We start from the raw sequence: 17,696 nt of genomic DNA, 5'->3' as shown, positions 1-17,696 counted from the left end.
TTCATTTTAAAATAACTCTAAATCATAGAATTAACAAGTTTTTATCGAAAACCGACAGGTCGCAAATTTCGGCTTCCACTATTTTTTTTAGTTTTTTAAATTTATATTTTTATAGTTTTATTAAACACTTTGATTTTCATTTCATAATTCATCTTTTATAGGAACAAAACAGCTACGGCGTCTACAATTACGTGGTTTCCGGTTGTATGTACTTCCGGTCATGCGTTGTATTATGTCCGGAAGGTATTATGCTGACGAATGTTTGATGGAGTCCTAGGGATGGATTTAGTTATTATTATCATTATTTTTGCGCAATAAGCGATAATCAAATGAAACTATTGTGATGGATGGGGAAAGGAGATTTTAAATAAAATAAAATATACAAGTAAACTTTTACGTGTTTTATTTTTTTCTTACGGAATTTTCTCCATTGTCATGATGTTCAATTACATAGTGTATATCGGCATTGGAAGTTAAAACGATGTCAAATACGTGCTTATAGGTTCATTTTGCACGACCAGTGTAATATGTATGTGATTATAATCATTTCGCTAGTTTTTCTATATAGATCTGTATACAATCTACATTTAGCAACTGGACGGAACTATTTGGAAAAAAAGTGTTGAATTATAATATGATACTCGGTAACTTATTTGTGTCGGATGAAATGGGCTAAGCAAAAAAATATATTAAACGTTAAAAAATGCATGAGACACTAAACAATGCCTAAATACACATTAAGTACACAATAACACATTATACTTTTGCGACCTGGAGGGTGATAGAAATCTAGCTGATTACTGATCCTCACAGAGAGACGGTCAGGAAGACAAACAAAAGAAATTCGTGCGAGGGGCGAAACAAAAGATTGTATCAACCGCTTTAGAAAGACGGGACTGTAGGCCTTAAGTCGATCATTGTGGAGATAAAACATAAACACTAACACCGTTAGGCAGAGAGTCCCGCTACAACAGTTATCTGCCCTTTGATCTGCTCTCGTTGCACGGGTTCACAGATATGAATAAACCAAAATATGTTCTGCGGTACTTAGGTTTCATATTAGGCACAGAAACATATTTCTACAATGATAAAGGGCAAACGTTTGCGGCATTCGGGAACAAAAATTCGCTACAATGACATGCGGTCCAATGCAGAATGCTTTAAAATAACGGTATGGGGAATATCTATAGCTCGAAACACGGTTGAATGCGCGGGGCGTGCACCGTTTCAGTGTCTACTGCGCATACAATGGTGGTTCGGTAACGGCCATTGTCAGATGACACAGGGCATTGTTTGGGACACATTGTTTTAGGGACCGACAGGTGAACTAGGGATCGATGACGTAAACACTACAGCGTAACATGCAGACACATGTATGGACCCCATTACGTTACAAGCACTCTAGCGGAAGAAAACGCTGTAAAGTAGGATATTCATTTGTGAAAAATGTATTTTTTTTAACATCCAATGTAGCGTACAGATCTTTAGAGAAGATCTATACCACTGACGGAAATATACGACAATGTTAATGAGTACACATCACTTAGTCACTGCCGTTTGATGTCCAAATCATCAACTAAGCAGTTTTTGATTAAAGAGGGTCAAGCCCAATGGCACGGCTCTGTGCCCAATAAATCATTTTCTGAGTTGAATAAAAAAAACATATACACGTTTATCTATATATAAATTATTTAAATATTTTATAATTAAAGTAATATAAATAGATAACGTCTTTTTTAAAATTGATATATATTTCAATTGCGTTCATTGCCACCGCTTTAAACAATATCGAAGATGAATCTTCCTGTCGCACAGGCTTTATGCTAAAGTTGATTAACGTTCTAGATTATTTCAGCTATTGTTGTTTTCGAAGATATCGACATGTATATAGACCCATTTCAAGCTCGTCATACTTTTTTTTATTCAAAACATCATCGCGCTGTCACCTTTAGTTCTTCATTGCAAAGTTGCAAAATCTTACGACGAATTTTTTGTTTCGTTTCCAAATCCATAATGTAAATATTTGTTTGATAATGCACAAAACGTTATCATAACATACATATTATTTACAAGTTAAAACACGAGGTCGAAATCTGAATTTGGCTGTTATAGTTTCCAACGAAATTAGAATTCAACTTAAGTAGATAGGACACAAAAACGCAAAAGGTAGCATATCATGAACTGACACAAAAAGGGGGTGAATTTAGGGGAATTCACAATCATCGTTATAAAATATCTCCAAACAGGTTATTTGGTTCACACATACAAATATGTAAGCATTGGTCAATTACGAGTCCGAACCTAGATAAAACAGCAACTGACCGTGGCAGCACGTTACCACACGAGTCCAAATCTGGTTAAAAAGCAAATGACCGGGGCAGCACGTTACCACACGAGTCCAAATCTAGTTTAAACAGCAACTGACCGTGGCAGCACGTTACCACTCGAGTCCAAATTTAGTTTAAACAGCAACTGACCGTGGCAGCACGTTACCAAACGAGTTCAAATCTAGTTTAAACAGCAACTGACCGTGGCAGCACGTTACCAAACGAGTTCAAATCTAGTTTAAACAGCAACTGACCGTGGCAGCACGTTACCAAACGAGTTCAAATCTAGTTTAAACAGCAACTGACCGTGGCAGCACGTTCCCACACGAGTCCAAATCTGGTTAAAAAGCAAATGACCGTGGCAGCACGTTACCACACGAGACCAAATATAGTTTAAACAGCAACTGACCGTGGCAGCACGTTCCCACACGAGTCCAAATCTGGTTAAAAAGCAAATGACCGGGGCAGCACGTTACCACACGAGTCCAAATCTAGTTTAAACAGCAAATGACCGTGGCAGCACGTTACCCCACGAGTCCAAATCTAGTTTAAACAGCAACTGACCGTGGCAGCACGTTCCCACACGAGTCCAAATCTGGTTAAAAAGCAAATGACCGGGGCAGCACGTTACCACACGAGTCCAAATCTAGTTTAAACAGCAACTGACCGTGGCAGCACGTTCCCACACGAGTCCAAATCTGGTTAAAAAGCAAATGACCGGGGCAGCACGTTACCACACGAGTCCAAATCTAGTTTAAACAGCAACTGACCGTGGCAGCACGTTACCACACGAGTTCAAATCTAGTTTAAACAGCAAATGACCGTGGCAGCACGTTACCACACGAGTCCAAATCTGGTTAAAAAGCAAATGACCGTGGCAGCACGTTACCACACGAGTCCAAATCTAGTTTAAACAGCAACTGACCGTGGCAGCGCGTTTCCATACGAGTTCAAATCTAGTTTAAACAGCAATTTCAACTGACACAAAATCAGTGTCATCACCTGATCTCAGAGAATCAAACGTTATAAAAAGGAAAATTACGACGTAATAGTAATCGTGCTTTTTTAAAACAAACATCGTGTAGTGTGAGAAAGTATCGGTCTACACTGAGTGTGTGGTGTATGATTCGCTACCCGTATATTTCAATCTCACAGTCGTAAACTACGACCCCAGGCAGACACTCAGGTGCTGTACGTTGGATTCATTTCGGTAATTGCTCTGAAGAATGTGCACGGAGAAAGTGTCATTAGTGGGCCATGTGTCTGGAGGGACCACCATATGATACGAGGCCACACAAGCGTCTTTGACATACTGATCCCAACAGTAAGAATAAACGTTAATTTTACACAGACTACTCAATATAATGTGAGGTCCCCAACTTAGACAAATATATATTTACATGATTCTTAATGTATAAAAAAAACCCACCAGATTATGTAACATGATACTAAAAACCTGATCACTTTCGCCCAGTCAAACTTTCGCCCTTCGCCGGTAAGCCAATATTCACCCTTTGCTAATTTCACCCCTTTAATTTAATAACTACATATGGATGTATATGATATCTTTATACATTGTACACTACAGATATTTGTTGTATTGATTGATTAGCCCTCATTACGGAGGGTGAAAAAGGCTAAAGTAAACGGTAAAACTGTTTTTCTTTCTGATGAAAAAAAATGCCGTTATCAATCTTGCATCAATGTTTTAGATATATATGTATATTTAGCTTGTTGTGCTCTGACACCAAGACCTCTATTGCATAAAGATTGGAAAAGAGTGTTTTTCTTCTTCTCAAGATACTGGATCGTCGTCAAATAATGGCTCACCCGCAGTGTCGTGTCAGCCCATCTCGTAGATACGCCTCGGTTTTGTACAAAGTACCAATCTGAATGGTAGGCGCTGTCACTGTGAAGATACTCGGACTGATAGGCAGCTTTCGGAGACGTTTTACGGCCTACGTCGAAGGCAATTTGTGCCGCTAAAATGTAGAAAGTCCTTCGTTGTCACTGTCATGCAAGCTCAAGAACAGGCTAGCGATTTATCTGATCAAGAATACCTTTAATCGGTATACTTTCAGACTAGTTTCCAAGGCTAGTCGCCATTACTTAACAGGATCTCACGTCTGACATGCGATGTTTCACTGGCGGTAATTGCAGTCATCAGGAAATAGAAATTCTTTGCTTTCATGAAATTTCATGACTGAAGAAACCAGCACTGAATGTGAATGGAAATAATTTGTATTCACAATCCAAATATAAAGAGAAGCATTGTAACATCGCACAAAAACGTCCAATCTGATAAAAGTTGTTTACCATGAGATTTTTGTATTTACTTGTCAATGACGGAACACTCAGTGTTTATCTGTCAACATATCAACGACTTAATTACGACAATTTTAGAAAAAAAAAAAACATTTCTGTCTGATTCCTACGACGGTGCTGACACCCGTAAGAAAATTTCATTCGCATACAAAAGATATTGTCCCTCCCCATGACGATATATCTCACTTTCGCTGGTCACCAGCATTTCTACTGACAAACGGAGTCGTTTAGAAACAGTGCCATTCACACTTGACATTGGGAAAGATGGTCTGATAAGATAAATCTAGTGAGATTTTCTCAATTTGAATTTAAATGTGCCAATATCACTCTCGACAGATTGGATGGTAACAAGTCCTTCTGAAATGACAGATTAGTTTCACTGCAGTGTTAAGTTTATCAAACAGCCATTGACATGTTGTATTTGTTTTTGCAAAACTCTGAAGGAAGATATCTGCCAAGCCGACTCTTTTATTACAGATAATATCCTAACATAAAGATGATGCAATCATTTTCATTAATATACTTTAAATTTCAGTAGGATATTATAAACACCACGTAGATATCATCGACTTCAGATAGATACAATTCACATCTGCTATGTACTTTATATGTATCAATATAAGTGGCATGCTACCAATATCGGTAGGATAATACCAATATTAATAAAACAATATCTATAACACTATTTATTTTACTAAAGATATGACAAACAATCGACTATCAATATCAATAAAATGCTATCAAAATCAGTGAAACACTATCAATAAAACTTAGGTTCTATCAAAATCTGTAAACACCTTCAATAAAATTATATCAAAATCAGTAAGCGACTCCGTATACAGTAAGTAAAAATATTCTTAGTTGTAGATGAGAACCATATTGGTGACAGAAGTGATCTTCATCGTCAAAAACATTTTTGTGTGGGGTGTTTTAGTGGCTGTCTTAAATCATTAACTTGTTAATTTAATGTTATGCTCAGACAATTTGAATTTCTTGAAATTGCTATTTTCTTAAACAATAATAAATTCATTGCTGAAAGGAATTTGAACAATGATGTGTCCTAGTCGGATTGGGTTTTATTTTGTTTAACGTCCTATTAACAGCTAAGGTCATTTAAGGACATGCCTCCGTGTATGTTGTGTATGCGTGCATGTGTGCCGGATACAGGGTTTGTTGGTGTACTTGTCTTCTTGTGATAGCTCTGATCTCATGCCGGATTTATAGTGCTACCTCACTGAAATAACATGCTGAAGCCACCCAGCACAGAATCCCGCCCGGTCACATTATACTGTCAACGTGTGAACCAGTTGTTGCCATTATTCTAAATGCTAAACGTTAAGCAGGGAATAACAACTACCATTGTGAAGGACTTGGTATGTCCCGGCATGGGGACAGAATCCACGACCTTCCTCACCTGGGCAAATGCTCAACATTAAAACCAGAAGTGAGGTTTTGCCAAGTGATGCAATAGGAACTAAAGGGTATTTAGAGGTAGAAAGAAAGGTAAAGATTCTAAATGTTGCAATGGGTGCAGCAGATTTATTTTGATCGCTTTTGTGTCCCAAAGTAGAGGACACCAAAGCAAATCCCAAATTCTGCAGGCGGTTCACACATTGGTCGCTTCTTACGATATATGCAGTGGGTAAAAGTGTAACCTGCAGGGGGTCCTAAATGGACAAAATGGGGCCGTATGGCGCAGTAAATGTTGATTTTGTTTGGTATTCTGTATCGTTTAACTAAAGGTTGAAATAGGAGCTTCATTATTTCGTGTTTCATCTTTCACGTTACAAGGTGGTAGACTTTACGAGTTGATACCTTGATGGCCACAGTTAACTCTTTTGAGTAGTGGTTCATAACATACACTCTTTACAGATTATTTGATTTGATATGAACGCGATCTCCTTCAATCGTTAAATTCATAATTAAGGGGTTTTACGCAACTGCCTCTCTGTTTTAACAGTAGTTTAAACTATTTGGATTTCTAACTTTTTGGCCCCTAGTATCTCCGATAAGTCCTAGAAGGACGAAACAGATGGATGATAAAGTGTAATGCATTATGGCTTATTGTATTTATTACAACAAATGAAATCACATGTTTGTGTTACGTCAGAGACGTATATAGCATGTCTCTGTTTACGTTCATCTTAGAGCCACACAGTAGTTGGCTCAGCTGGTGTATGCATTTGAAAGCATTTGTTCATTAGAAGTTTTTACAGTTTAAACTTGAACGTTTTATAAATTAAATCTGGATCCATTGTGAAATTTAAGAAAAGTTGATATCACGGACTTACCAAGCACTTTGTAACGAATAACCTTGAACTGCCTTGCAAGATAGTCATTGATAAAAGTGACAACCTTTATGCAGCTCGTGCTCACGTTCCGTCTCGTGGTCAAACCCGACGTTGAGATAGCATCAGCGGCTAATTGATGAGAACACTTCTCTAGTTCGCTAATTGGTATGGTTTGTGTCACCCATTTCGTCTGGCTCCGTATAATGTGTATGACGCCCTCTTCCCGTCCAGACGCCAGTCTACTCTCGTTAGGGACATTACATGCAAAGAAAGCGAAAGAAAAAGTTTCATGTAATTCGGTACGCTGAAGTAATCATATGCTTAAAATTGAAACGAAAGCAGAGATAAAAAAGTATCATGTAATTTGGTACAATGAAGTAATAATGCCTCTAAAATAAAATTGAAAGCAGGAGAAAATAAACTGCGTGTAATTTGGTACGACGAGGTAATCTTATGCTTTAAAATTGAATATTTTTGTCAAAACCCCTATTCGTCATAATTAAGTAGCGGTAACAAAACTCCCTAACGCTGAGCGCCATGGAGGCCGATTCGGCTCCTCACCGGAGTCGGACACCAGGGCCTCGATAAGGCACATATAACAAATTATCGCCACTAACCTGCTTTTAACACTCAGTAATGGAAAGTTCGAATTTCCTATGTGTAGGGGACCTAATGGCGTGTTATGTTTGGACCACACTATATTTTGCCATCGTAATAGTGGGTACCCCGCTGTCAGTAATGGGACTGCCGTATCGGGTTTTAAAAAATGAGAGTTTCAACCTGATATCCATTCGGTGTAAAAGGATTTGTTAACACTGAAGCGGGTAATTATTTAAGAAATCGTTTCCCGATGTATATGATATGCGCGTCGCCAAATAACTATGACATAACACAATTATCCGTGCAAAATTTCAAAACGAAAATAACAATCTTAAACACACATGGAAATTCTCAAATTGAGATCCAGCTTGAGCCGCTAGTGAAGACGCAATTTAATTCCTATATCACATACAAGACTGACTTATAATAGATTCGGGAATTGGTATTCCGGATTTGACGACTTGTAAGGAAGCGGGTAGGTGTATGAACGGCTGTTAATGATTAGTAGGTATTAGTACATAGGGCGCCACGAACCATCCTGAGCCTAGCGTAACGAGCTACAACGATCTAGACATTCGATCCAGGTTCAGAGGACGTCATGAACGGTACTGATCCAGAGCCACACAGATCCAGACAGTGCTGGAGCAAGGGGCAGAAAGGGCCACATACATGTATATCTAGACACATAATATGGTCCCGGTGCAGGGAAGCGACACAGGCCCAAGGGGCACAAAACATATTTCTACTGTGATTTCTTTACTTACTGAAGAATGAGTTGTAGGTGTTACCGTTGATAAGCTACTCCAGAGCCGGATATAAGTATCAGAGGTTGAATATATTTTATCGTCCTGGTGATAAGGACGTATCCAGGGTTTTCTATCAGAGAGCGACGAAATTACACGGTTATTAGGACCCTATCACCAACTAAAGTGTCAAACAGTCCAATGAAGACGCTTTATTACAGCAAATTGAGCAACAACAAGTGTTTTGTGTTAAACAAAAGATCAATAAAACTGTGTCCCATGGAAATGCCCGGATTAGAGGTAGCACTCGAGGAAATGATGTGTCCGCGGTCAATTGCGATCCTGCAATGGGTCCGGTTACTGGCAACTTTTCCGCGAATCCGAAAAAAATCGCCGTTCTGTCATCATGCGCGCGTCCTGAGGCTGTTTTGGGCTTGCGCTTATTCTTTGGAGCACATGAAATGCTCATTCGTGATATACCAAAACCTTTTTAAGTACTCGCGCCATTGGACAATGCTGGTGCTGGTGTACAGTTAGACAGATGAACTAGTATCAAAATTCTTTACTGCATAGTCAAATTAATCTTCACACAAATCCCCTGTCTTACCAGCTCCTTCCGTGGCTCGTGACAGATGACTCCGTCTGTAACTTTGTATCCCACGCCCTGATCAACGCTTTGACTTCATTTTCACCAGTGAAATATCAGAAATTATCAACTTTACTGAACTTACATAAGAATATGTACATGTATCACTGTCAGTGTTGATTTACCGGAAGGTTCTTTCTGTTCATTTCATACAAAGCCGTAGATTTTTATTTTACCTTCAGCAGCAAATGAAACGACGGTAGATTTACTTCGCACTCTAAGGGTTGTAAGTTGCTACGTACGCAACCCATACCATATTTTTTTTAAATTAAGAAACCTCCAGAAAACGGCTGAATTGAATTGAGTAACCCATTCAAAATGGAGCACAGTCTTGTTGTCAAGCGTACGTTAGAAGAACCTGCCATCAGATACTACGCTACTAATCCCAGAACTGTTTTGGCGCAGCTTTGGTCGGTTTTATTTAAGGAGTTATTAAATAAACAATTGTTTTTCTGTATGAATACCATATATATTTTAATCGTATGCCGGAATATACCAATATTTTCACTTGTGCTTTTTCTCCATGTTCTGCCATACACGTGAAACATATATGATATTTAACCGCATGCCATTAAATATCTTCGGTGTATCATTATAGTAAAATTTACCGGATATTTAATAGTTTCGTATAAAGATATAAATATCGTGAGACGAGCGTGGCGTTCTTTCATATATAGATCCACACGACCCATTATTATTCAATGTTAATGGTACAGTTTATTAACCACAGCCTCCATAAAACAGTAGGGCATTCGCATGTCTGACGTTACAACAAAGATGGCAGAGTTATTTGATCCGTCCCTATCCGTGTTCGCCTGAAGCAGCCCAATCTTCCCAGACTGATCAATTGGACACGCCCAACGAAATCACGTGCTTCTGAAGTGCAGAGTTCGGCAGGATATTTGGGAGATAGGAAGATTGAACAGAAATACGTCTTTATCTGACGTTGATAAAGTTATGCACACCTGCATGTATGCTAGCTATTCTCCCGAGTTCTAACTCCATATTTCATCTTTCAATAGGACATGCACAGTATGATCTTTTTATGAATCTTGCTCCCAAAACCTCACCCACGTAAACGAAGTTTGAAAAACAAGGAAAAGAATATTAGAAGGTAAAAATAAAATAAAAAACACTGTTACGTGTCATAATCTGCTGCTATGGAAAAAGTGTAAGAATCAAATTACATTTGTAACAACACTTGATAAGACAGATATATATCATCTGAAACATAAACCGTGTCACGCACATGGTTCTACTGTATGTACATGTACCAATACAACTCTCGTAGATGTTGATAAATGCGTTTCAAGCTTTCTAACTTTCATACATGTTACGATATATTCGCTTCCCAAATATGTGTTTGTAAGACAGTGTATCTTTTTTTTTCAAATAGGTGTTACCTTTTTCCATAATGCTATTTGTTATTTCAGATATATAATACGTGATCTATCTTCTTAGGTTTAGGGAAATAATTATAGACCTAAGGTACTCCACTGCGTTTCAGGAGACAGAATCGGGAGTTTTCATCTGTGTCGTCGGTTTTGTAAACATTGAAGAAATCAAAATTGATCAGCTACCCCGGCCTATTCCAACGCTTGGAGTCTGTATCTTTTCTTTTCTCATTCCTCCACTCTTTCCATTCGTCGGTATCTCCCTATGAACCCGTTTCCACGTGATCTTAGTTGTTGCCAGGACGTTACATACCAAACACACAAACAAATACTACGTGATTGTCTTAAAATATGACTATCATACGTATCACATACTACCAGATCAACGGTATCATTCAGGTGTCATTGATTCGATATTGTGTTATGCATTCAAACGAAGTTGTTTAAAACATTTGTTTTCTTTCTTAACATGCATGAATTACCGAAATCGTTCCCTTGGAAACCATCGACGATTTCCCTAACGCTCATTAATTAAAGTCGCCATATTTTCCATGTAGAGTGCACCGTTATTTTGCCGTAAAAATGAAACAAAATATTGCATAAATGGGAAATATTTTGTCAACGAATTGTATGCATTTTAGCACACGATCTACAACATTAAAACATTTTTATCTCATTTCATGGACAATATTTCAGTCATTAAGGGGTTTTCTGGCTTATGAGAACAATGGATGACACCTGTTTCTCATTGTTAAACATCTACCACGCATCCGTAATTTGTAATTCATATATCAAAGAGGCCGGATTATCATGGTTCATGCTAATGGTATTATATGTCACCCACACGTAAATACGAAATGTCCGTCACTACCATCAGATGGTTATCGTCACTCACAGATAGCTGTGGGAGTCCAGGTCGTTTGCTTCAACCCCAGTGTCAAATCTTGATTTGTTTTGCATCTTATAAATAAAACTTGAAAATCAAGTGTTTTGAAAGCAAACATGCGATACATATATTATCAAATTATTGCAATCTTTCAAAACAATAAAAGTTTTCAAGAAATTTTTAATTTCTTCATACGATTCCTTTTAGAAAATCATCGATAACATATCGTTTTGTTATTGAAATAAAATCGTCGAATTTAATTTAAAATATGCATTTAATTACTAAGATACTTTATTAACGGATGAAAAATGAATACCTACTAAACACCAACACTCTTCAGGGAGTTGACTATAATCACACAGGGGGAGCGTCTGTCAAACTCTGCCAGATTAGCATCACATGAAAAACGTATTAAGTTTAGACCAATGACACGGCTATTCTTTTAGACAGGCAACATTTGTTAAAACCGACAGTATTTAAATTATCTTGACTGATAAAGGCTAACCCTGATTAAAAAACAATGAGGAAATATTAAAGCAATGAGGAAATGAACTACTTCTGTTTTTGACAATCAAGATATATTCTAGTAACAATTGTACGAAGGTATAAATGGCTTATCTGCAACAGGCCAAACTTGGCGCGGAACGTCTTGTGCTTGTTACGGTGAAATTACCCATGTACATGTTCTTGATTTACATGGCAGATTTGTCATATTAACGTAATGTACATGCACTCTTGGATTACAGAGCATACATTTGTATTTATCAGCGTATAGAAACCTGTTTAATGCATTTTGTCAGTTCTGATAGATCCATTTACATTGTAGATATGCACACCTAGGTTTTTTTCGGCATACTAATGTATAACATGGTTTCATGTTACTCCTATAAGCCACAACCTGGTGACACTCGGATACATCACGGCTATGTGATAATCAAATAAATCATGATTCTATGAAAGGCGTTCTTACATGTGCCATGGCTTGCTTGTTGGTATTATCCTGTAATAAACTACAAACCTAACAGCCACTTATTAAGAAAGCGATTAGCATAGATGATGCAGAGATTTTTGCATTGCTCCGACAGTAGAATATACATACTAATTAAGTATTTAGGAACACTTTTCAAATTTCTGTTATATCCTTGAAAACGACATACTGGTATGTTCCTACCAAACAATTGGACAACATCCAGAGTTAAAATCGATAAACAAAATGACAACAACAGCAGGAATTAAAGGTTGGTTCGGTTTGGCTTTATTTTGCTTGACGTCCTAGTAACAGCTAAGGTCATTTAAGGACGTGCCTCCATGTATGTGTGCAGGAGGCAGGGTACGTTGTGTATTTGCTTCCATGCAATAGCGCGGATCTGATGCCGACTTAAGAGAGTGTCCTACTAAAATATCATGCCGAAGGCTCCTCGCACAGTATTCCACCCAGTCAAGTTATGCTGACAACGGGTAAACCAGTTGTTACGTTAACTCTTAATGCTGAACGTTGAGCAGGGAATAACAACTACCATTATAAGAAATTCCGTTTGTCCCGGCCTGGTGACAGAACCCATTACCTAACACACTTGGGCGAACGCTCAGCAATTGGGCCAAAAATTATGTATTGCCAAGGAAGGAACTAGGGAACAAAAAGGTTTTAAAAGGAACCACTTTAACATTAAAAGATGGAGTTTTAAATATGTCGAAGGTAAAGATAGACATTGCATGTGTCATCTGTAATGGTGTGTTCTGTTTAATACAGGTTATCAATGATGTAAGATATACTGGTCATTTCAAGCATGGTAAAACATAGCATAAAATGGATTTGGTTTGGTTTGGTTTGTTTGTGTTTTACGTCCTATTATACATTTTCCTATTAACGGCTATGGTCATTTTAAGGAAGTGCCAGGTTTTGGTTATGGAGGAAAGCCGGAGCCGGAGTTCCTGGCGGCTGCCACCGTGGCCCCTCTATAAAATGGATAATAGTTTGTGTTGTCAACTAGAAAAAAGCACCGCTATGTTGTGTTTTATATAAGAATTCTTGTGAAGTTTTGGTATCCAATACAAACGAGGCGGGTCCACATCCTTATATTCGTGGGTATTCAGAAAGAGTGTTAAACAAAAGCGTTATTTTGTGTTTCGACGTTCATAAAAATTGAAAATGGATAGTTAGGACTTTCCTGGTTATCATGCAAGCCAAGTTAGTTTAAACTTCGTTTAATTCACATAACATGTGTAATACATAAATACAAATATGATTGAACATTAATGAAAAGGAAACAGAAACAAGTACTGTTACAATCATATAAATCTGTTACCTTTCATGCAAGTCAAGTTCTTTCTGCAAGCAGTTAATATAATAGTGTTTGCATTTTCTTCAGACACAACTACATACATAATTATGTCCTACTTTCGATTTCTCTGCTTTGAGATATGGAATAATAAATCATGGGAAGTTAGTTTCTGTTGTAATGACAAAAAATAGAAAAAAATAAAGACCCCTCGAGTAAAAAAAATCAAAACAAATTAACAACATTAAATCACATATGGCGATAGTACTAAAATGTAAATTATGCAATTAATATCTAACCTACATGTATAATTTCCCATTTGCGTTATCAAAGCTTATAAGAAACAAATGTGTGTAAATCTTAAGATAAACTACGCAATATAAGTGTTTAATTATGTAATACAATTTATGAAAAAAATAAACTGACATAATATATCTCCATGCCCGCTTCGTTTTTCGGGAATTATATTAGCAGAAAATAACTTTAATTGTCGATCGGTCGTAAAACAACAATAAAAAAATCTGATACAACGGGAAATTCCAGCAGACGTAGGATTGCGTCACTGAGTATATTATTTGCGGAGAAATCTTTTTTTTACCTTAACTTTCGAGTATTTTTAAAGTAGACTTATGGCTTGCATACGGAGGAAGGGAAATAAATCCTATACGTTTAATCGAACATGCGCAATATAAAATCCACGTTTTGAGGGTAACATATTGGTTCCAGCTGTCGGCTTTCTTATTTACTAGCAATAATGAATCTGCCCACGTTAATCTATTATTCACCTGTTTATTATTAACGACAATGTTACATTTTGTTATATTAGATATTGAGATTAATCAAGAGATACACTGAAGAAATAATGGGTATTGGTATTTTATTGGAGCTGTGCTTGTTCAACATCTGATGACGTACTCCTATCTGTTATACACCAGGCCTATTCATTCTTCGTATCTGAACAGGTGTTAAATTTCAATTCTGGAGAATAAATGAGATGCGATTTGTTTCAGGAAATCTTGTTATCAAAGAGGAGATCATCATAAAAAACCCCATTAATTGGAAACAGTACACGCTTAAATCCAGATTTTAAACTGTTTTTGCAGCCAGGTTGTAATTGTTTCATTTTCACAAACATGCTCTACAAGTTCATGGTACCATAATTAGTATAAATTGGTTTAGTTTGGTTTAGTATTGTTTAACGTCCTATCTATAAATATTTCATAGATTAATTAATCAGAACATCAAACCCATTTAAAATTCATAAACTTAAATCGAACTTTCTTTTGAGGATATAACTCTAAAAACAAAGGAAAGAAGTATTTATATTTTTGCTACATTACCGTACCCACTTCCGGTACTTATATAGAGCACAAAGCACTAAAAGTAGACATTTACAGTTCCTACTTCAGATTCCTCCGTTTTCAGATATAAAATAATTTTATAAATGTAACGACTTGAGCGAAAAATATAGTTACATGGCCGTAATAGGAATCGTTGTATTTGCTATCTAAACTGACATCCTGAATCTGCAGATATCATTGAACTTCAGCCAGAACTATCGAAGCAGATGGATTTTAATGCATGTATCAAGTCAAAGTCAAAGTCAAAAGTTTTATTTAGAGTCGGTACATGGTATAACAATACAACATTAGCTCTAAGGAGCTACTGTATTAAAACCGACTAACATACAGGACATACACATTGCATAATAGAACAGTTACAAAGTCAATACTTCACTCATACGTCACATTTCATTTTCAACTAGGTTAGCACTATCATTTATTAAAAGCACATGTACACAAGTAGCTGTTTAAAATAGCAGATATCAGTCTAAAAACATGGGGTGTAAAAGTATATTTAAAAAATACGCGGGATTTTATTTTTCAAGACATACTACACAACAAAAGTGTGTAATAAAGTATGCAATGTATAACATTTGATCACAGTCGTAAACTATCTTAATGCTTCGTCATCTGATAAGGATATTAGCCCACAATAACCTCATTTGTCGAACTTAAAACAATACAGAGCCAAAAACACTAAGATATTACAGTCGACTTAAGGCTTGCATATGGAGGAAGGGGAATAACTCCTATGCATTTCATTAATTTTCCTCGTACCACTGCAACAACTGTAACTAAGTGTTGGAAACTGTTTTTTTCCGGCTTACTATATATAGTTTGACAAATAATTTCTGAAAAGATAACCATACCTTACCGGACTTTCATTTATGAGAAATAATAAAGATGAAACAATCAATAATTATGTTTTCGGTGCAATAATTCAGAGGGGCTAGACAGGGATTCGAACCATGGACTTCAGATTGTGACATGTACACTATCTCTCCAACCGACTGAGCTATCTATTTTAATAAATATCTTAAAATGTAAGAATATCACATTTAGACGCATTTTTATCATTATTGAGCGTTGCGACTCCATCACTTTTTCAATGTTTCTACCAGCTACTGAAAAGGCTACAAATAGTTTATCATTCAGTTTAGCCACAGACTTAGATAATCTAATTCCGTGGTTTAGCTTATTGAACATGGTTGTATGTATTTGTTATAAATTTTCGTCTCAGATATATAAACCTTCTAAATGATACTTATCATACACCTAACACATTTCAGTGGCGGATCCAGAGGTTTTTTTTGGGCTTCAGGAAACCCCCATCCCTGAGAATTTTCTTTAAAAATCATGTGTTTTCACTATTTTCCTCAATTTTTCCCCACATGGAACCCCCCCCCCAGGAAATTTGGAAACCCCCCAGATAGGTCTCTGGATCCGCCACTGCATTTTTAATTTCAGCACTATCGGTTCCAGCATCTAAGTCCGTGGTTCCAGCTACAATGTGTACATTTGTATCTGGTGTTTGGTTATCAATCTATATATGTACGTCCTTTCTATGTTCTATGACTAGATGATTCATTATCCTCGACATTGACATGAAACGGTAAGCGGATAACTGATTAGGACCCAAACTAGTAAGAATACGGAGGTAAATAGTCAGGATGAAAAGAGGCCGCACCGAAACGTCACAACGATCGATGTTATCGGCGCGCTCAGTAGTCTAAGGGAAATAACTCTGACAAAATTCACTACTCACTTATTAGTCTTATAAACTCACTTTGTTAAACGAAAGTATCTACAGTATATTTAATGAATTACTGCAAAATAGATTTTTAAAATACATTTTTTATAGAAAATTCTTTGTTTTACAAATATCAGTAGTGTTGGGGCCATGTGAGCTTATGCCGTACTGCGGCGTCCGTCGTCCGTCCGTCAACTTTTTCTTTTGAACGACTTTTTCTCAGTTACAGTTATGAGATCANCATGTACCTGGGATGAAGTGTTATATATTTTCCTCATTAAAATTACCTTGACCTACTTCCAAGGTGACTGGTGTCAATTGTGTTAAAAACTTCAAACAACAATATCCTAAGAACCGTTTGGACTAGAGTCATGATACTTGGGTATGTTATGTAGACCAGCTGTGTGAATTGTTTTCTTTATTACAGTAATGCGGTCAAAGGTCAACTTTAAGTGCAAGTCGGGAGTCAAAGGTCAATATGAGTTAAAAGCTTTAACATTAAAATTTCAGGTTTCAAACAACAATATCTTCAGAACCGTTTAAGAGATATTAAAATCTCTTGTGTTCTAGTTACCAAATTTGGTCTTAAGTTACCTATATGTCAGTTGCATGTAACAAAAGAAACAGGTGAGTGATACAGGCCCTCTGGGCGTCTTGTTATGCATTGTAATTCTACAGTGTACCAACTCATTGATATTTATTACCAAGTATGTATTTGCACCTTAGGGAAAACAAACATATGTGTTGTATCCAACACTTCTGATAGGGTTTGGCATAGAGGTCTTATGAAGTTCAAATTGTACGGAATTTCAGGTGTATTGTTTACTTACAACTGTATATGGCTATAAAAGCATGTCTCAGAGACACCAGAATGTTAATATTCCTCTGTCGGTCTAGTTGAGCCAGGGGTTCAACAAGGCTCTATCCTTGGTCCACTTTTATTTCTCATATTTATCAATGACATAGCAGATGATTTTGAATCAACATCTCATCTTTTTTCAGACGATAAGTCATTATTAAAGTCATCATCATCATCTTGTCTAGAAATTCAAGAAACTTTAAACAGAATACTTCATTTTTGGAATAGCTAAGAAAACTCGGTTCGATCCTTG

Source organism: Mizuhopecten yessoensis, unplaced genomic scaffold, assembly GCF_002113885.1.
Source record: "Mizuhopecten yessoensis strain PY_sf001 unplaced genomic scaffold, ASM211388v2 scaffold10589, whole genome shotgun sequence".
NCBI lineage: Eukaryota > Metazoa > Mollusca > Bivalvia > Pectinida > Pectinidae > Mizuhopecten > Mizuhopecten yessoensis.
The sequence above is the reverse complement of the archived record's forward strand: the minus strand, read 5'-3'. Positions refer to the sequence as shown.